Here is a 21675-nt window from a genome sequence, read left to right on the forward strand (position 1 = left end):
TGGGATTAATGAAGTTAAGGGTGTGTGGATTTAGGGGATAGGGAAATCAAAGAAAAAATGGAGTAAGGGAGTGGTAAGTGGACTTGGTAGCCAAAATAGTCAATACTAACCCTAGACAACAATTTCCCTTGAAAATTTTAAAGAAATAGGGTTTGATTTCTTTTAAAGAATCACCATATATCAACCACCATGAAACAACCACCAAACTTGGATGAAGAATAGTAGTAGAGGCTCAACCTACTAGTACCAATGACAATCCATGCATTTTGGGCGATTTTGGAGCAAGTGTTTGAAATTTCTGGCTTGCTGGCTATGTGCGTCATGCATCAAACCCAACGCACCGCGCCCAGTGTATGCGTCGCGCCCGTGCAATTTTAAACTGAAGTTCGCAGTCCAATGCGCCGCACCAGTTACCCAATGCGTCATGCTTCTGGTTTTTGGCAACTTTTTCTCCAACTTTGCCTTGCTTGCCTCCAAAACGTCTTTGCTTTGCTCCAAGAGTGCAAATGACTTTGAAATTTGAAGAAATGACTTATAAACAAAGAGGTTTTAAATTTTTGGCTCATAAAACCCACTTTCATAATGTTTTGAATTTGACTTTATTTTTAAGCTATGTTTTTGAACTTTTTTCACTTCATTGAGCTTTGTGATGGACTAAATGACTTGTACTTTGTTTATTTTGCAGGTGGTTGGAACTACTGGGGCTAGGGAAAGAAACCAGGGTTACAAGGGAAGTAATTTACATATGAAGAAAATCAAATTACATAAATTTGAACCATAAAAGCAAAAATACTTTGTTTTTCCTCAAAACAGAGCTTTGAGGAAAGACACATCTCTGAGCACTTGATGATGAAATTTATTGATGCTGCAACCTCCTCATCTACCTGCTGGTTGTGATTGGACACTTTGAAACTCCTTTTGATGAAACCCTAATGAAACCCTAGACCTAAATGACAATGAAACCCTAAAGCAAAACCTTTGCAATCTTTAAGACAAAAGATGACTGTATATGCTTTGAAATGAACAAACATGAACCAGCAGGTTGATAATATGAGGGAAACTATAGGAAAGCCACTACTATTAGATGATCCATGCGCCTAATGGAATGCAGCTAACTGAGCGGGGCACCTAATATGCAATGCAACAAGAGGATTTGATCTCTAACAGAGGGATGAAGATACCGACACTAACACGTGCGATAAACAAAACAGTATAAATGCATAGAAAGTAATACAAATGTAGATACACAGTATTTGGAATCAAACTTCTCTTTATTCTTCTTCTTCTTGGGTTACAAACTTAACTCTGCCTTGCGCACTCAACTGCAGGGGTCCGTGCACTCAGCTGCGGACTCTACTAGGCCTCCGCGCACTTAGCTGTAGAGCCTCTTCCTACTACTACGACCCAAGACACTTAGACTTCTTCCCTATCCGCTACTAGATCATTGCATCCATTACATTAATCAATACATCGATTCCTTTCTTTACAACTTAGAGCCTCACGCTTATTTATACAATCCCATGGTCTGTGGACCATGGGTAGGCTAACATGACATTACATTACATTACAAAACTTAGGGCAGACAACCCTATGACTCAATGTACATTTAGCACTTTGCGCCCACAATTCGGAGAGTCTTACAACATATTTGACCAAAACTTGGGCTTTGAGGCCCAAAACATGCTATGGCCGATTCCATGCCCAATGAACATATTGCATCCAAAGGTGTATTATTACATTCTGGCCTATTATCCTCTCCTCTTTTGAATTAATTTCAACCATTAATTGAGACTCATCCATATTTTTATGATCCCATAGAGTTTTGGTTGGAGGAAATTTTGCAAGAGAGAGTGATTGTAAATAAGTTTTTTTTGTAGATATGTTAGCAATAGATGTACATAAGGCATTCAAGTTTATTTTTGTTAGTTTAATCATATTTTTTCTTTTGTTACTGATTTTTTATATGTACATATGTCCAGGGAAAAAACTGAGTGAATGGATTCAATGGAAATATGATTTTACTTAAACATAGTTATCGATCAAACGAGAACTATTACCTCAAAATGAGAACTCTAGAAAAATAATCCCCAAAAAAACATGAAAAACAACCCGAAAACAAAAAGTGTTGATTCTGCATCACCACTTTTTTTTTCGGAGTAAATTTTCAATATTTTTTTCTAAATAACAGTAAAAAACAATTTAAGCCATTTTGTTTGGTACAAAAAACACCTAATCGAAAAGTACTTATGCTGGAATAATGTATTTTTTTTGGGTAAATTTTCAACATTTTTTAGCAATGTCGTTAAAGATAAAATATCAAGACTCCGAAAAACCTTAAAGTTTCACCAATTTTCAAGCATGGCATTAAAGATAAAATATCGTGACTTAGAAAAACCTTAAAATTTTGACAATTCTTTAACCATGGAATTAAAACCAAATTTCACAACTGCAAAAACCCTTAAGTTTTAAATATATTTCGACCATGGCATTATTGAAAAATTATATGATTAAAAAATATTTAAAAATGAACACCTGAATAAAAGAGTCATTATACCATGAGTAGATTTTTTATATAAATATAGCACACCCATTCACAAATAAAACCAGATTTTTCATAGTTTTTTCAATCCTTCTAAGGGTTGATGATATATCATTTGGTCTGCAAACCTGCTATATAAGTGTTCTCTATTCTGCTAACAAAAATTCTCCATTCCAAAGTTCCTACAATGATAAATTTGACAAAACGGGAGCATTAAATATTTACATTTACATTGTGCCATTTAGAAACTATGAGAAAAAAATAAAAATAAAAATTAAATATCCATTGGGACTTGGATGTTGAGGTCCAAGCCAGTGGAGATTTCTTCGGTTCCTCTGTTCAGGTCTAGCTCGGTAGAGTCCTCCTCATTTCTCTTGCTACTCTCCACCACTTTGATCTTCAGTTGCTCAATTTGATGCCGCAGTGCATCTACTTCATCTTCCAGCTAAGGAATACGCTCCCTATTTTCCACCTATCTCTCCTGCATCATCAGGTTCTCTTGTTGTTGATGATGTATGATGCGTTGCAATTCAGCCAAGACTTCCCTTAAATCCAAGTGCACTTGCACACAGATGATGCAGGTTGGCCGATTTCTCCTACCTGCCTGAGAATTTCCCACCTGCAACCCCCCTGATCTCGGCCTGCGACCGCCCAAAGAGCCCGACCAGGAACTATCCTTTGCACTCTACACACTCGAATCCATCTTCAGACTACCCAGAATGTCCCAGCACCTTCTGTCACTCCTGCTCAATTCCAGAGTGCTCTTGACCCTCCGGTCCATAAATCAACCTTCCACCACCTCGTCCACCTCACTAGCCTCCAACAAAGCCCTAGGGATCAGACCCAAGACACCCTCACAAACCCGAGGTTTATAAACCTTCTCTCCAACAAAAATCTTAAATTTAGCCGTATTTAAACTGACTTCCCTCCACGAGTCAACATTCAATTCTTCCCCAAGGTTCTGGACTTAAACTCCCTCCCAATTCAGTAGAATAACGAGACCCAACCCAACAATAGCACTCAGACCCACGGCCTCCTGAAGCTTCCCACTCAAAATCTCAGGTACATCTGACACCTTGAGTTTCTTCCCTTCAACCCAGACCCAACAATTGATGCACAATGACCTCAACTTCAACCGGTAGGACTTCATAGAGGCCATCTGAACAAAATAAAACCTTAAACCATAAAAGTCGAACAAACTGTTATTTCTTTTATAGCAGTTGTAGGATTGTGCAATGATGATGTACCATGTGAAGAAGCTGATGTAGTTGATATCTCGATGGACTTCCATTATTTCCCATCTGTCTGCCATAATATCCCAACACTTCTCCTAGTCGATCCTTCCCATCCTAAGCATCCTCCCACAAGTGAACAAGGTTGTTATGTGCACCCGAATTAAATTTTTCTCTGAAATCCCCATTATCTTGCGATCTCCTGAGGTTGTGCGTCGACCTTTCCACCTTGAACCAGGGCATGGGAACTGAATACACATGCAGAGGTCTCTTCCATGAACAAGTGTATTACCAAGGTGACGAACACAGACACGTTGCAGATTTATGAAGAGGACACTCCTGCCACTAGGCTCCATGATAGGAAAGGGCTCGCAATTAATGATGCAACAGGGCCCAAGGGATAAGGGGGATGACGCAGGAAGGGATGGAGAACTTGGTGGTAAGGGGGGGAGGCAGGACTAAATGGGAGAGGGGAGCTACAGAAAAAATGATAGGAGAATGGCAGAGGGAATGGATGGGGGGTATAAATAGGGAAGAGGGGAGGCGAAGGGAAGGGGAAGGGATGGAAAGGAAAGGGGAAGGGCTAAGGGGTGGGTGGAGGGGCCAAATAGACACCCAAATAAATTTGAAAGAAATATCCCCAATTCTAAAATTTTTTGACTTTCTAGCATGGCTGAAAGCAACCTCCACAATCCAAAATTTGTATCGCATCAACACACTTATGGGATGTTAGTCGTGCTCACGACCTCATTCATAATGCACCTTTCTTCTTTCAACTGGCATGCATGGTTAGCTTGTTTTTCAACTTCGTGCTTATTTCCTCTAAGAATATGGAAGAAAGACACCAATTCGAAGGAGGGGATCACCCCCTGGGGTATCTTGATAATTTGGTTCAAGGTAGTGTTTTTAGCTAATGAAGCATAGATCATATGCCTAATAATTATCACTGAGTCTCCTAAAACCTGTATTGCTTTTATGTCGTCCTTTTGACCTAGTGTGAGGCCCAAAAACAAGCCATACGCTTCTGATTGGTTTTTGGTCTTCCATCCAAGCCCCCAAGCATATATATATTCAATGATTCCTTCAGGATTAATGAGAATCCCTCCACCTCCTGCCACCCTAGGGTTACCTTTTGACACACCATCAAATTGAAGGGTCCATTTATTAGTGGATCTAAGCCAATCCACTAGATCTTCTGAGGAAAACCTTAGAATACACTTGGCTTGAGAAGGAGAACTGTGCCGCGGAACCTAAGAGGATGAGGAGCACACCCACGGGGCCAACCAAGTGGATTCCTCTTGATCCAAGGAGGGGTTTATAACTGTTTTATGCAGTTCCATACAAGACGAAAGGGTAGTCATGGTTATTAACCCATCTGGGGCCTGGGTATTTTAAAATATTTCCTTGCTCCTTGATAGCCATATTTTCCAACTATTGTCACGTCGAATGTTCATTGTGCGAACAAAGGGAACCAACTGGATCACAGACCCCAATTAGATCCACTTTTGTTTGGAGTGGCTAGTTCCAACGGGTTTTAAAGGATCCTGTAAACTATTATGGATGTTGAAAGATTAGTTCTTGGAGGAAGACTTCAATTAAATAAACAAAAGAAACAGCTAACCTATATGTATCAGATCCTATCTATATTGATTCTAACTACTTATGCTAGTCCTAACTATTCTAATCTATCTTGCAAGAACATAACAAGAAGAGATTAAAGATCATATATAGATTCCAAGTTCAAATGAACAATTACTGGTTCACAGATGAACAAGGCTATGTTAAATCTTAATTGCAACCTAATCACTCATACAGGAATACACATTCCTTTCCATACAAATAAAACTTGCAACTGATGTTTAACAAGCTTTCGAATGAGTAACCGCTCATGAATTAACCATCGTAACAAATTATATTTGAATAACCAAGACTAGTCATGAACTGTCTGTTATTAATATACACAAAAACAAAACATATTTATTTTTATGCCAGCAACAACACCCTGATTCTAAACACATCAAAGAAAAGGGAAAATGAATATGGAAAAAAGGCTTCTTCTTGACCGAAACAATTTTCTTTATTAGCATAATAAAATTGACCCCTCTTCCGCCAAAAAAAAGTCCTCCTCCCATCTCTGGAGGTAATATTTATACAGAAAAAGATTGACCCTCTTTATTCCCCCTGACTTTCCGCCTTCCTCCCCTTTTAAATATACAAATAAAAATATACAGACGTAGAACAGTTGGTGAAACCGCTGACACGTCGAGGTCACATTTTCTAGAGCATTTTATTTCCTGGGGGGAATGAACGGATGTTGATGGAAAGGAGAATGATGGTGTGTCATCTCCTCATGATGAAACCCAGGACAACATCATTTTCAAATACACAGGTAACGCATGGAAACCCGACCATGAATGCCTAAGGCCAGATCTTACATAGAGTACACCTGCATATATATATTCTTCGGATCTGCTTATGCATCTTTTACCTAGAGCCATTCTTAATGCTTACACATCTGCGCTTCGACCTCGTTTGCCTTCTCTAGGTCCTCGCCTACATAAATAATCAACATCAGCTATGCTTATGAAAATATGATAGAAATGCCTAAAAACACAAATCTTGCCCTCAATACAACTTTTATAAAATCAAAAGAAATAAGTGTGAAATAATCGGCCCTTGGTTCAGCTAAGGTTGCGATGCGATCAAGTCGCAATCACACATCGCAGCGGGTAGTCACATGCAACATCACCCCTAGTCCCACCGATTGCGATTTGCGATTGGCCAGACCTGAAAATATATGTGTTGTGTTTAATAATCCCGGCGGGTCTGCGATGTCACATCGCGCTTTATGTATAAACGTTGGGTTTCGCTAATTGCGATTTTCGATTGGGGAGCGTACCCGAAACCATATGTGTTATGCTTAATAGTCCCATCCGGTCTGCTGTATTGCATCGCGCCTTATGTATAAGCTTTGAATTCTGTCGATTGTGATTTGCGATGGGCTTTGGACCCGAAATCATATGTGCTTCACTTAATAATCCCGGAAGGTCTGCCATATTGCGGAACGCCTTATGTATGGGCCTTGGGTTCCGAAGATTGCAATTTGCAATGGAGGAGCAGACAAGCAATTGCGATAAGTGATGTAACAGCAGACCCAAAAGGATATGGATGTGGTTAATTGCATTTGAAGTCTGAAAGGTCCTCGCTTATCAGATGCAAAAGAGGAAGGTGCAGTGTAACCGCAGAAATTGATAGATTACAATAGCAATAAAGGCAGGCATAAAGAAATGTATAAAAACCAAAAAAGTGTGGAAAAGGTAAGTTAAATATTCTTGAAAATTATTTCCAAAAGTGTTATAATAGAAATAAAGGCGCGATAGAAGGTTTTGTGGGTTGAGTCCACATATGACCATAGTAAAGAGTGGGAGTTGGTTATATGTGTAGGCATAGAGCACCATGAAGGTTTATGACGATTGAAAAAGTCCCAATGAAAGATATGAATGAAGGGCTAGACTGGGTTATAAATTAATCATGCCACAAAGATTTATTCAGGGGGGAGTCTTAATCATTAAGAGTTGAAGATTTGACTTAGCAAAGAGTTAAAATCTATGGGATAAAAATAGATCATTCGGAGAGTTATCATTCGTAGAAATGAAATATCAAACTTCTAGGGGACCCATTCAAATTTGCCAGCAGAGCAGGTTTTAATAGGGTGGTGGTTGTGGCCACAACAAATGGCGAACTGCTAGGTGAACCAGATATCTCTGTTACCAAATAAACTTTGATCCATAGAACATTAGGGTGTTAAGATAAACTTGAAATGTAAATTGTATAGATGGACAAGTGTGGGTTCCACTTCAACATTAATTACTTTGGGCGGGATAAAGACAAATAGCTTCTACTTACTGATAGGGTTTTGACAAGTATTCTCCAATGGTCGTATTATGGGATTTATTGACCCTCATTTACCTGTTTTCTACTTTCAAAATCCTTTCAGGGCCATCACTGGTTTGTCAATATCTGTTTAGGTGTGTACCTCAGCTCTTTATCACACATCAAGCTTGATGAATATATGTAGATATGATTATCTGCACTTTATGTAAGAAATTTTAGTGCTATAATCTCGTATGGTCGAATGGGGCGCAGTCATGGATCATGCCATGTTTTTAAACTGCTTAAGAAAGGTTGGGCTTGCTGTGTCAACCAGTACTCTGAGCCCAACAACAGTCCCTACTCCAACCGGCTTCCCAAATGACCTGTCCTTCCAGATTGGCACAAGGACTCGACATTTCATTTTCTTTTAAATAAGTCCTTCCAGTTTCAAGGACAAGGACTAGAGCACAATTGGATTTGCCATAGGATAAATGACAGTGAGCTTAGCCCATGAAAGGAGGTTGGTTTGTAGATGACAGATATTGGAAATTTTAGTGTGGTGGATGGAACCAATGGAGAATAACTGCAAACCTCATAGGCAAGTATAGGCTAGGTCTAGGTGGGATTTTGAAAATGCAGCATTCTGCCATGCCAATCCAATCCGTAGTTACACATTTTTCGTTTTATAAATATGTCCCTACATGCTTCGGGTATCCAGGTTATCAACAGAGCCTTCCTAGTTCCCAACATGTGCCAATGAGTGGCTATGACTCAAATTTCACAGCTGATTTTTCAAGTTCTCATAGGCTCATCGATGGCTCGCTTGATTTTCAAGGTAATAATGAATTTAGGATATGTAGACTCATCAGCACGTTAATGAGGGAAGCAAAAAGCTAAAGGTAGTGAATGAGGGCAATCAGAAGAGGGTTATAAAAGGTAAAAACAAGACTTGAAATACCAAAATCAATTGACTGAAAAGGACTGAAATTCAAAACAACAGGAAGATAAACTTTGTGTAAAACAAGAACAGACAGGATGAAAATATAACTAAGCTAACAACAAAAAATAAAATCTATCCTAACCTACTTAGGAGGAAACCACCATGAGGTGGCTACTGGAAGTACCTCTTAAGATGTTGGCCATTAACAGGGAGTTTTTCGGTTTCTCCCTGTAAATTTTTCAATCTGTAGGTTCCCTGACCAATTTTTTCCTCAACTTGGAATGGGCCCAGCCATAAGTGTTGGAATTTCATGTTCTTACCTTTTGGCTCATTCAACTTGTCCCATTTCAGGACAAGCTCTCCGACTTGGTAATATTTATCTCCTGCCAGATGGCGATCAAACCATATATTCACGATCATTTGGTGATTCCTGAACTTGTTTCTGGCATTATCTCTCAATTCCTCCAACCTCACCAATTGGTTGATCCTTTTTTGAAGTAAGGCTGAAGGGGTCCCTTTCGAGGCTTGGGAAAGCTGTAACAAGGGAAGGGTAATGTTGGGAGGCAAGATGGCTTCCTGTCCATAGATGAGGAAGTATGGGGAGTTTCCTAATGCTACTTTTGGGGTGACCCTATCAGCCCAAAGGGAGTTTGTTAGGGCATTGTGCCAATTCCTCTGGTTGTTAGTGATAGATTTACGGATTACGTGGATGAGGTTTTTATTTGAGGACTCTGCAACTCCATTTCCCTGGGGGTAATAGTTTGATGCATACCTTATGTGAATTGATTTATCGATAGTAAATTCAATCAATTTTAGTGATGAAAAGTAAGAAGCATTATCAAATATGAGAGCATCAGGGATGCCAAACCTGTTATAATAAATTTCTCAATAAAAGATATTACCTCGTCTTCGTTAACCTTCCGAAGCGAGATGGATTCAGTCCATCTAGTGAAGTAGTCAATTGCTATGAGTATATACTTATGCTATTATGAAGATTTCAGGGTGATCTCACCTATGACATCTAGGTCCCAGTGTTGGAATGGGCGATAGATCATAACGGGCCTGAGGGGAATGACTGGCTTTCTTTCTTGCCCTGCGGTAGTTTGACACACCCTGCATTTCCAAGCATAGGCATGTGAGCCTCTAAACATTGTGGGCCAATAATACCCAGCTCTTAATATTTTGTGAGCAGTGGTTTCTCCGCCATAGTGACCACCTGTTGGGCCGTCGTGCATTTCTTTCAAAACATGATCAGCGTCATCCTTTTCCAAACACCTTAGCCAAACTCCATCATAATTTTTTCTATATAATATGTCATTGGCCAAGTGATACTAATTAGATTTTAATCTGAGCGCTCTCCTTTGTGATGCATCCATGTGCTTAGGACATGATCCCCATGTTAGATAAAAGCGTATGTTGTAATACCATGATTCAGTGACCAAAGGGACTTCCAACGTTTTGTGCTTAGACATCAGCATTTTGTTAGTTCATCCAGCCTCCTCCCTGAATTATACTTGCATGTCCCATGTGCTTTGTGCTTCTGGTTCTTCCGACGCCCCTTCTTTATCCGCCAAGGCTTCTGCCGCGAGCTTACACAATCCCTGCCCTCGAACTATCCTTTCCGGATTAATCTCAAGGTCATATCCTTGAAGAGCGATTATCCAATTCCCTTTCCGTTCCCCCATCTCCCTCTGCACAAAGAGGGATCTTACAGTAGGGTGGGGGACAATTACTTTAGTCCTAACCTTTAATAAATAAGGGCAGAAATGTTTCACGGCTTTAAAAACTGCAAAGCCTTGTTTCTCCATGTCTGGGTAGTTCATTTCTGCTCCTTGAAGAGTAGAGCTCATATAAGAAATAGGGACTTCATTTCCATTATCATTTTTTTGGATGAGGATTGCAGCATATGAAATTTCTGAAGCGAAAGTGTACAGGGGGATTCCTTATCAAAATTAGGGCTAACCAACGCAGGAGCTTCTACGATGGCCTTCTTAATTCGCTAAAATGATCTCTTAGCTTCATCGCTCCACCTATAGACAACGTCTTTCTTCATCAATAGCTGAATGGAACGCACTATTTCTACGAAACCTGAAACATATTTCCTAATGAAATTAATTTTCCTAAAAAGAGATTGCATTGCCCTTTTACTCACGGGGGGTTCTATTCTCATGATGGTCTCTATTCTTTCAGGATCAATAATAACCCCTTTTTTAAAGAGGATATGACCCAGTAGTTTCCCTTCTGTAACTGCAAAAACTCTCTTCTTGGGATTCAACGATATTTCACACCTTCGACATCCTTCAAAAATCTGTTTCAGGTGATAAATATGATCCTTTTGTGATATGAATACACAGTAATGTCATCCATTTAAATCACTACTGATCTATTAATCAATCCTCAGAAAGCTATGTCCATAGCTCTCTGAAATGTGGCGCCCGCATTAATAAGTCCAAACGACATTTTGCGATATGTGTAAGTGCCCCATTTAGTGTTGAAGGTTGTCTTAAGCTGATCTCCATTCGCCACCAACACTTGATTATATCCCAGAAACCCATCTAATAGGGACAACATTTCAGACCCAGAAACGCAATGAAGAATGTGTTCCATAGAAGGGATAGGATAATTATCTTTCTGTGATTCTTTGTTCAGGTTTCTGAAATCGATACATAACCTAATGTCTCCAGTTTTCTTTCTTACTGGCATGAGATTGGCTACCAAGTGGGTGTGCCTGATAGGAAAAATGAATTTTTCATCCAACATTTTGGTTAATTCTTTCTTCACCAACAGTTCCAAGCTTGGATGCATCTTGCGAAGCTTTTGTTGGTAGGGCTTGACATCCTTTTCCAAAGGAATTACATGTTGCATAATGCCAGTATCGAAGGTTTTTAAGTCGCCATATGTCCATGCAAAGACGTCCTTACACGATTTTAAAAACTTAGCAAATGCAACCTTTTCTTATGGAGACCATCCCAAGCCCAAATTAACATTTTTTGGGTCTTCTTCGGTTCCAAGGTTGACCCACTCATACTTCATGGATGAGCTATGTGTTTTGCATTTATTCAACTTCTTAAATTTATCATGCAGGTCATAAAAGTGCTCCATCTTGACAACTGACTTGGGAATTATATTGGACTGATCTTTTTCCCGATCTTCACTCTCATTCATAAGTATGTCATGCTCTTTTTCATCAATGAGTGCATTTTTTAATGTCTTCTCGCAATGTAGGAACTCAAGGATTTTCTCGTCACCTTCGAATACCTGCCAATTTGAGATTGTATCAGGTACGAATGGTCTGAAAATCAATTCAACATAATATTTATTCTTGTTTAATCTAAAATCAGGCAAAATTTTCGTAACCATACTAGCCATCAAATCGGCATCTCGGTTTTTCCCTCGAGGTATGTATGTGATATTGAAAGAATCAAAACTATAAATTAAGCTCCATACCTCATGTTGGTATCTTACCAGGTGTGGCGAATTGCAATGTATCCTTTTCCTTACCTGGTCCACAATTATCTGTGAGTCACCAAAAACTTTAAGATTTTTTACCTTCATATCAATGGCTTTTTTCAGGCCCTGCAGCAAGCCTTTGTATTCTTCCATGTTTTTGGTGCACGCGAACTCCAACTGGCTGGCCATCATATGTTGGTTCCCTTGCAGGTCAATGAGAATGCTTCCAGCACCTGCACCTTCAAGGTAGTTAGAGCCATCAAATTAGAGTGTCCAAAATATAGAATCTAATGTTACATCAAATGACCTGCTTCCTACGAAATTAGTTCTATCATCTACTATATTACAAGGTGGCTCATTAGTTGGACTACGGGGATCATCTTCCAACTGTGTGTTTATTGCAGTTTCTTCAATTGTCTCTACATGGAATTCTCCAAAATAGGTTTTTGTGGCACAAACAACAAAACTATAATTCCCAAGGATAGAGTTGTTAAACATTACAGGTTCATTGGGGTTGTTTAGTTCTGTCACTACATATTTCATGTATCTTTCTCGATCAACTCTCAACATATCGCTTTTTCCCTTCTAAGGCAACAAGAGATGGGACCAATCAGTTGAGAAATACCCATTCAGATATGCTAAATAGTCCCTACTAAGTAGCATTCCATATGCCTCGGATATGTCGACTACCACTATGTTAATGACTTGTGTGTATTGTGGTTTAGCAACCATCCGAATCAACACATATTTCAATTCTCCAATTACTGTTTCATTCGTTCTATCCAGTTTCATAATTCGAGTTCCAGTTTTCTCAGGTATTTCATGAAGTCTTTTAGCAACATCGTAAGGCATAACAATGAATGAGGCACCAGAATCTACCAAGCAATTTCATACGTTCATGTTGAAGATTTCAAATGTGATAAGGAAAGGTGGAGTCATGGATTCTGATTTCCTTCTTATCATGGCTGCACTGACATCTTGGGGGGTTCGATTCATTTTTGATAGAGTGGATTCCATGGCTGATGGTGTTTTGGCTGTATTGGGGGTACTAACAAGTCTGGATTCTGACTTCTTGATTTGGTTACTCGGATTTGTGGGAGATTTTCAATTCAATTCATTCATAGCTTTCAAAAGCAGATCTCTTTGCTGCGTTAAATTTAACAAATCGAAGTATGTGATATTAGCTCGAGATTTCTTAAGATCATCCAAAATGTTGTAATCAATGTTATAAACAGGGTAGGGCAAAGTAAATATACCCGTTTTTCCATTCATAGGTGGGAGTTTACCATTTTGAGTCGCCTTTGTTGCATTTGGAGATGTATTATCTTTCTGTGGATAGTTCACAACTAGAGTACTTTTGGAATCACCACTAGGTTTATTCTTCTCAATAGGAACCTTGGGAGCAGATGCCTTCGAAGGGCGAACATCTTTCTTTGTCTGGTCTACAGGCTTCGTCACGCCTGCAAGTGGCCCTTTAATTTGTGTGTGGATTTCATTAGTGTGGATTTCTTCTATATTATCTTCTTCGTCATCATTGTTCCCATTTGTATATAAATCCCACAGTACATTGATTGGAGATACCTCATCCAAGGGCTCTTCTACTTGGTACTCTTCCTCATCTTCTTGTTCTAGCTCTAACTCTACTATAGGTTCTTCTTTGGTAAGAAGCGATCCAATAAGAGCCAGCTCTTCCATATTTAAATTCCCTTCATTGGGTGGAGTAGGCAATGCAAGTTGACCATGACCACCTTTTGTCTTCTTATGATAGAAAGGTTTGAAGGATTTTCTATTGTTATAATCTCCTCCATTCCCACTTGTACTCTCTCCATAATTCCTTTTCATATTGATGACTATGTTTGTCAATTTTTTAATGATCCGATGCAAACCCTCCACATATGTGGTGTCCTTTTCTTTGATCTCAGCCACTTTTTTATCACTCCCATTATTCTTCTTGGATGACTGAGAGGTTTTCTTTCCTTCGGTCGTATGATGACATGTTGTGAGATTGATCATTTCATTCTCGACTTTTACTTCTTTATCGATAGCACCCTGTAAGGTTTGTGTGTTACTCCTTTTAACCCACATCGCGGTAGGGACAGGGAGAGCAGTGATGTAGAATTCCATGAGCACCTCATCAGTAGGTCTAGCGTTAGCCAGGATTCTGTTGAACAAAGTGTTGAACCGGATGTTAAAATCCTTGACCTTTTCTTTGGTTTCCATTTTTAAATGGGATAGTTCTAAAACTAAGGCCGTAGGCATCTTATCATCGCTAAACTTGTCTAAGAAGGCCTACTGAAACGCACCCCATGAGGTGATCGATCCTATTCTCAAGCTAAAATACCATGTGGAGGTTGCACCGATTAGAGTAAAGGGGAATAAGAGACATACTACATCTTCATCAGCTACCCCGAACATGTGCACGGCTAGGAAGAAAGAGTGAATATGGTTATCAGCAGTATCTCCCCGCTTAGGGTCGAATTTAGGAAATACTCTTTTTGCATTCTTGGGTAAGGCATGTTGCTGCCCAGGTACTGCTACGACATCCTGTGCAAGCCTGGGAGGGAGTGCTCCCGGAGGAGGTGGGGTTTGATTCCCAGCTGGGGGAGGCAGTAGACGAGGATTCCCACCTAGAGGGGGAACATTAGCCATATTATGGATAGGTAGGTTTTGATTGAAGGTTTCTTTGAGGCGTTCTTTGTTAGGATTTTCCAAATCAGGCCAGGGATTACCTTTAGAGGGGGGATCCTCAATAATTTCCTCCCAAGGAGTGTCAATACTTTGCAAAGACTCTAGCACAATATCTTCAAGAGAAGGGGCTATAGATGTCTCTTCGCTTATGGGAAAGACCCTTGGATTTCTTTTAGTTGTTATAGGTAAAGAGTGAAAGATGGGGAGCTAAGAGAGGGAACGAGCGTAAGCCCAAGTAAGTATTCTAACTGGTTGTTCTTGAGTGATGGGGTACTCCCATAGTCTCTCTTCCTTGGGTGATCCAAACACGGGACTTAGAGGGATCTTTGCTTCTTCGAAATGAGGCTCTTCCGAATGGGCAGAATGATCTTTTCGACCTTTATGTTCCATACATTAATCTTTTCGAATCCATGTGCGACATTTATAGATGAAATCCTGAAAGCTGTGGATGGCGGTTCAGGCCCTCCTTCTAGCACCAATTTGTTGTCACATCAAATGTTCGTTGTGCCAACAAAGGGAACCAACCTAATCGCAGACCCCAATTAGATCCGCTTTCATTTGGAGTGGATAGTTCCAATGTGTTTTAAAGGATCCCGTAAACTGTTATGGGTGTTGAAAGATTGCTTCTTGGAGGAAGACTTCAATTAAATCAACAAAATATACAGCTAACCTATATGTATCAGATCCTATCTATATTGATTCTAACTACTTATGCTAGTCCTAACTATTCTAATCTATCCTGCAGGAACATAACAAAAAGAGATTAAACATCATATATAGATTCCAAGTTCAAATGAATCAATTACTGGTTCACAGATGAACAAGATTGTGTTAAATATTAATTGCAATCTAATCACTCATACAAGAAAACACATTCCTTTCCATACAAATAAAACTTGCGATCGATGTTTAACAAGGTTTCGAATCAACACCTGCTCATGAATTAACCATGCTAACAAATTATATTTGAATAACCAAGACTAGTCACGAACAGTTTGTTATTAATATACACAAAAACAAAACATATTTATTTTTATGCCAGCAACAACACCCTAATTCTAAACACATGAAAGAAAAGGGAAAATGAATATGAAAAAAAGGCTTCTTCTTGACAGAAATAGTCTTCTTTATTAGCATAATAAAATTGACCCCTCTTCCGCCAAAAAAAAGTCATTCTCCCATCTCTGGAGGTAATATTTATGCAGAAAAAGAATGAACGCATGGAAACCTGGCCATGAATGCCTAAGGCCAGATCTTACATAGAGTACACCTGCATATATATATTATTCGGATCCGCTTATGCATTTTTTACTTGGAGCCATTCTTAATGCTTACACATCTGCTCTTCGACCTCGCTTGCCTTCTCTTGGTCCTCGCCTACAGAAATAATCAACATCAGCTATGCTTATGAAAATATGATAGAAATGCCTAAAAACACAAATCTTACCCTCAATACAACTTTTATAAAATAAAAAGGAACAAGTGTGAAAGAATTGGCCCCTGGTTCAGCTAAGGTTGCGATGCGATCAAGTCGTAATCGCACATCACAGTAGGTAGTCACATGCAACATCACCCTTGGTCCTGCCGATTGCGATTTGCGATTGGCCAGACCCGAAAATATATGTGTTGCGTTTAATACTCCCGGCGGGTCCGCCATATCGCATCGCGCTTTATGTATAAATGTTAGGTTTCACCGATTGCGATTTGCGATTGGGGAGCGGACACGAAATCATATGTGCTATGCTTAATAGTCTCGTTGGGTCCGCTGTATTACATCGTGCCTTATGTATAAGCTTTGAATTCCGCCGATTACAATTTGTGATGGGCTTTGGACCCGAAATCATATGTGCTTCACTTAATAATTCCAGGGAGTTCGCCATATTGCAGAACGCCTTATGTATGGGCCTTGGATTCCACCAATTGTGATTTGTGATGGAGGAGCGGACAAGCGATTGCGATAAGTGATGTAATAGCAAACCTAAAAGGATATGGACGTGGTTAATTGCATTTGAAGTCTGGAAGGTCCTCGCTTATCGGATGCAAAAGAGGAAGGCGCAGTGTAACTGCGAAAATTGAGAGATTGCGATAGCGATAAAGGCAGACATCGAGAAATGTATAAAGACCGAAAAAGCATAGAAAAGGTAAGTTAAATATGCTTGCAAACTATTTCTATTACAAAAGTTTTATAATAGAAATAAAGGCGTGATAGAAGGTTTTGTGGGTTGAGTCCACATACGACCATAGTAAAGAGTGGGGCTTGGTTATATGTGTAGGCATAGAGCACCATGAAGGTTTATGAGGATTGAAAAAGTCTCAATGAAAGATATGAATGAAGGGCTAGACTGGGTTATAAATGAATCATGCCATAGAGATTTATTCAGGGGGGGTCTTAACCATTGAGAGTTGAAGACTTAACTCAGCATAGCGTTAAAATCCCTTGGATAAAAACACATCATTCGAAGAAATGAAAGATCAAACTTCTAGGGGACCCATTCAAATTTTCCACCAAAGCAGGTTTTAATAGGGTGGTGGTTGTGGTCATAACACCAACATACATACTTAGGAAGAGAAAACTAGATTTCTTTAAAATTGCTTTTGGCCTAAAGGGAGCTCGAATAAGATTTGGGCCAAGAGCTAAAGAACATTAGGATGTATGAAGGCTAGGCAATTCTGTAGTATAGAGGCCCAGGGGATACAAACTAAACTTATTTAGTCACATGACAATGGAGAAAGAGGTGAGGGATAGATTCCTCCACGGCTTCATAGTGCGAGCATCTTGAGGGGTTGATTCGTCCCCTCTTCTGAAGATTTTCCACAGTAAGATTTTTTTTATGTGATAGAAACCAACAGAAATAAATAAATAAATAAATATTAAAAAAAAAAAAAATTGACTTTTGGGATGGCATTTGTTTACCTTATTTTCCCCATATAGAGTTTTTGGGAGGTAATTAGGAGCTTAAGAGCATGTGAAAATACCCTTCTTTGATGGTATAGCTGGAATTATTCCATCCCCACTTCCCTGCCTCTGAAAGGGCTCTAGGGGCACAACCTCTTAGCTTATTTAGTATATTATCTCTTTGGAGGAGAAGAGCCTCTGGGATATTTTCTAGCTTCCAACCCTTCCAATGTCCTTGTTGGTTCCATTCCACAATCTGGCCTAGATTTTCCTCCCCTCTATGGCTCAAGAAGTTTTTAAGATCCACCAAGGAAAGGTCAGACTCCAAGGGATGGAGTCCTATAATCGAGTCTGAAAAAATCTTGGTGGAGGCTCCATTACCCAATTTTTTTTTATATATTTTTGGTGATCATGTCCCTGGAGGATTTGATCAAATGCTAGTTCCAGTGGCCTCGCGTCATCCACGGTCAAGTTGTTGAGATAGATATTTAGCCTGAATCACTTGGGACCACCACTAACTTAGATTCATGATCAAACTCCAACACAGTTTGGATCCCATTTCCATATTGGACATTCCCAGGTCCCTGATTCCCAATCCCCCATGTTGTTTCAGAGCTCTGACTGTTTTCCAATTCACTAAGTGGTATTTCTTTGTTTTTGTTTTACCTCCTTCCCACATGAATTTTCTTATATACATGCCCATTTGGTGAAGCACGCTCTTGGGGGCTTACAGGGTAGTGAACTGATACTTAGGGATCATCAACAAGACTGACTTAACAAGGATTTATCTATCTGCATAATTAAGCCAAGCCCCACACCAGTTTACAATTTTGGTTTTCATTTTATCTTGCACTTTTTGCTAGGCATGGGGAGCAGCTCGTCCTAGGGAGATTGGGATCCCTAAATAATTGAAATATTTCCACTCACGGACTACTTTAAATCCCAGGATTTCTTCGATTTTTTTTCCCTTTGTCTTGAGATGTTCCAACTGTAAATGTGGCTTTTGTTGTCATTCGTGGTACCCCCAGATGCACTAAAGAATCTATCTAAGGTTTTCTTAAATTGCCAAGAAATTGTGGTCGAGGCTTTGCCCATCAAAATAGTATCATCCGCAAACTTTCCATGATTTATACTTCTAGTTCCATCCTTACAATGAATGCCCAGGAGGGTGAGGGGAGCTCTTTCTAGCTCCAATTTCCTACTCAGGACATTGATGAGCCTCATCATTGCATAATTATATGGGCCTTCATTAGCCTTAATTCACCTCCTAGCTTAGTCAAACCAACTATTCTCACACCTTATTGCATACTTTTGATTATAATTAGTTTTGAGACGAGATAGAGTTGGATGTTTTGCTTTGTGGTCTAATGTGCATATAATGTAGGAATAAAGGATACAGGCAAGGAAAAATGCAGGCATAAAGGATAAAAACAAGGAACTATGGCAAAGACCTTGGTCAAAACTCGAATGGGACAAGGGAGAGCAATTATAGGAGGTAAATCCTCCTCATTTACTACCCCTCCATTCGAATATTCCTCCATCAGCGCGGAGTGGAAACAACCATCACTTTGAAGACTAGAAGACAGTCAAGTAAGTGAAAGGGATAGAAACCAGTTTTTCTTGAGTTGGGAGCCAAGCCTTCCTAATTTGAAGGAAGTCGTTAGAGACTTCAGATGTATAAATAGAGAGGCTTAGGACCTCAGTAAGATTGGGATTTTCACTGTAAAACTCTACTTTATTTCTGAGTTGCAAGAGACATGTGACAGTTGTTCTGTAACCCATGGTTTTCATAATGAGAATGAGTTATGTTTAAGCCAACTCTGAGTTAACTCAAAGGGTTGAAGCTCTTGGGTTAGGGCCTGACCCGAGGAACCAAAGCTCCTCTTCACTGTACATGTATGCTAGCATATATTTCTGGTTTTGTTCATTTGCTTAAGTAGCTTCCTGGTTCTATTCATTTTCTTAAGTTGATTCATTTTCATTACAACAATATAGCGTATATTATTCATGGTTTTTCTGTTCATTTGCTTCAGTAGCTGCATTTACTGTCGTTTACTTCCATTTGTGCCTTCTTTTAGTTTATAGGTTAGCTAGGAAAAAAGATCACCATAAGGTTGTGCGCAGGTGTCTCGACCTCATCTCCTCCCTCTAAGACTATGACTTGAGGAAGAGACCCTTCAGTAACCCAAAAATCACAGGTTTCTAGTTCTCACATGAGCTATGAAGTTTGTTGTTCGACACAATTATTTGTTCACCCTCATTGGTTTTTCTGTCATTTCCTTTGAAACCTCCTTCAACACATTCTTCATGCATCGCTTCCTCGTCATCTGATCCACAACAAACTTTCACAATCACTGCCTGATTCATTATTTTCTCCAACTGTTGTGTCGCATGAAGTCTTCCACTTACTTTATGCGCTTTAATCTCCACCGTCGATCTATCTCTTGATCCGATGGCTATCGTGTCACCTCAACACTTTATGCGCTTTAAACCCCCACTATCGATATGCCTCGCCTTATCCAACAACTATCGTGTCATCCGATCACCAACTATCTTGGCTGATCTCCATCGTTGATCAGCGCCGCTTGATCCAACGGCTATCGCGCAATCTCACACAAATTATTGCACAACCATTATCCACCCAAGAGCATGCGAGAAAAGTGGTTTTCTTGTGCTACGTGTCATGCAGTAAGGCTAATCTCGTGAAATTCTAGAATTATGCTTATGGCCTTGAGGGCGTGCGAGAAACTACTTACCGCCTTAGAAACTTGCTCCATCATTTCCACAAATTTCTTTTTCCCGCGATACGATCTCCATTGTCCATCCTCTTGTTAATCTTGTCCGTCCATCTCTTGACTTAATCTGCGCGATAAGATCTCAACCGTTCATCGCTTCGTTACCCTGTCCATCCATCTCATGACTTAACCTCCACATAAGACCTCAGCCATCCATCCTGTGCATTCATCATGTTCATCCATCTAGTCACTTAAGCCTTCACGATAAGATATCCACCGTTCATCATGTTCGTTCGTCCGGTTCGTCCATCTATCCACTTAACCTCCACGATAATACCTTCACCGTTCATCTTCTGTTTGTTGATCGATCCAATGGTCCCTATGCGCTACTACGTCCTTACGTCCTCCTTTCATTGATTTCGACCTCCGATTGCTCTTCCACTTGAAAGCCGATTTAGCTTAAGTTTTTTTCTTACACCTTAGTATAGTTTCATGCCCTTTACTTTTGCAACTTAGATAGTAGCATTAGGTTAGTGTTGTTTTAGCAATTTTTCTTAGCATAGCTATTTAATTGGTTAATTAGGTTATGGTATGGTTTAGCATTACATGTTGTTTTCTTCATTACTACAGTAGATTAACTCTCCCTTAGAATAGATTTTCTCTTCTTCCATCAAACAATTAAGCTTCTTCTGACCCTATAGAATTCTAGCTTGGAACCCTTGGGGTCTGTTGCCAGATGAATAGTGACAACAGGAAGTACCTTCACTTTTACTTGTGCATATAGCACTGTCACCTCCAAGTTTGTACGAACCTCGGGTTGATAAGTAAAGTTGGTAGCCCTAGGAGTTGCAGCATTCTTGTTGCAATACCTAGGCTCATCACTTTTTGGCATCATTGTCGTGGAGGTGTCTAAGTAGAATGTGATTATTGCTTTCTTCTATTTCTAGTCTCCAATTTTCTTCCATTAGCTTATTTCTGCAAAAGTAAACTAGTTTCTTCCTTTCTTTTAGTTGTCATTATTTGCTTTCCTTTCCATTCTACAAGGAGAATTTCAATTCAACAAGTAGTATTTTTCTATCAGTGGTCTTCCTTCAATCAACAATTTCATTCTGTAAGTAGAATTTCAATTCAACAAGTAGTTTTTCTTGTTAGTGGTTTTTTATTCAATCAGAAATTTCCTTTCTGTAGAGTACTTTCCAGCTTTAAAAAAAAAACAAAAAATCTTACAAAAACCAACCCAAAAACATTTTCTTTCATGCCTTGTAGGAATAGGGACAATTCAGGGAAATTCTTGTCAAATACCCCCATTGCATCCAACAGTC

The sequence above is a fragment of the Pinus tabuliformis genome, chromosome X, assembly GCF_031772625.1.
Source record: "Pinus tabuliformis cultivar Carrire ecotype Pingquan chromosome X, CPIR1, whole genome shotgun sequence".
NCBI lineage: Eukaryota > Viridiplantae > Streptophyta > Pinopsida > Pinales > Pinaceae > Pinus > Pinus tabuliformis.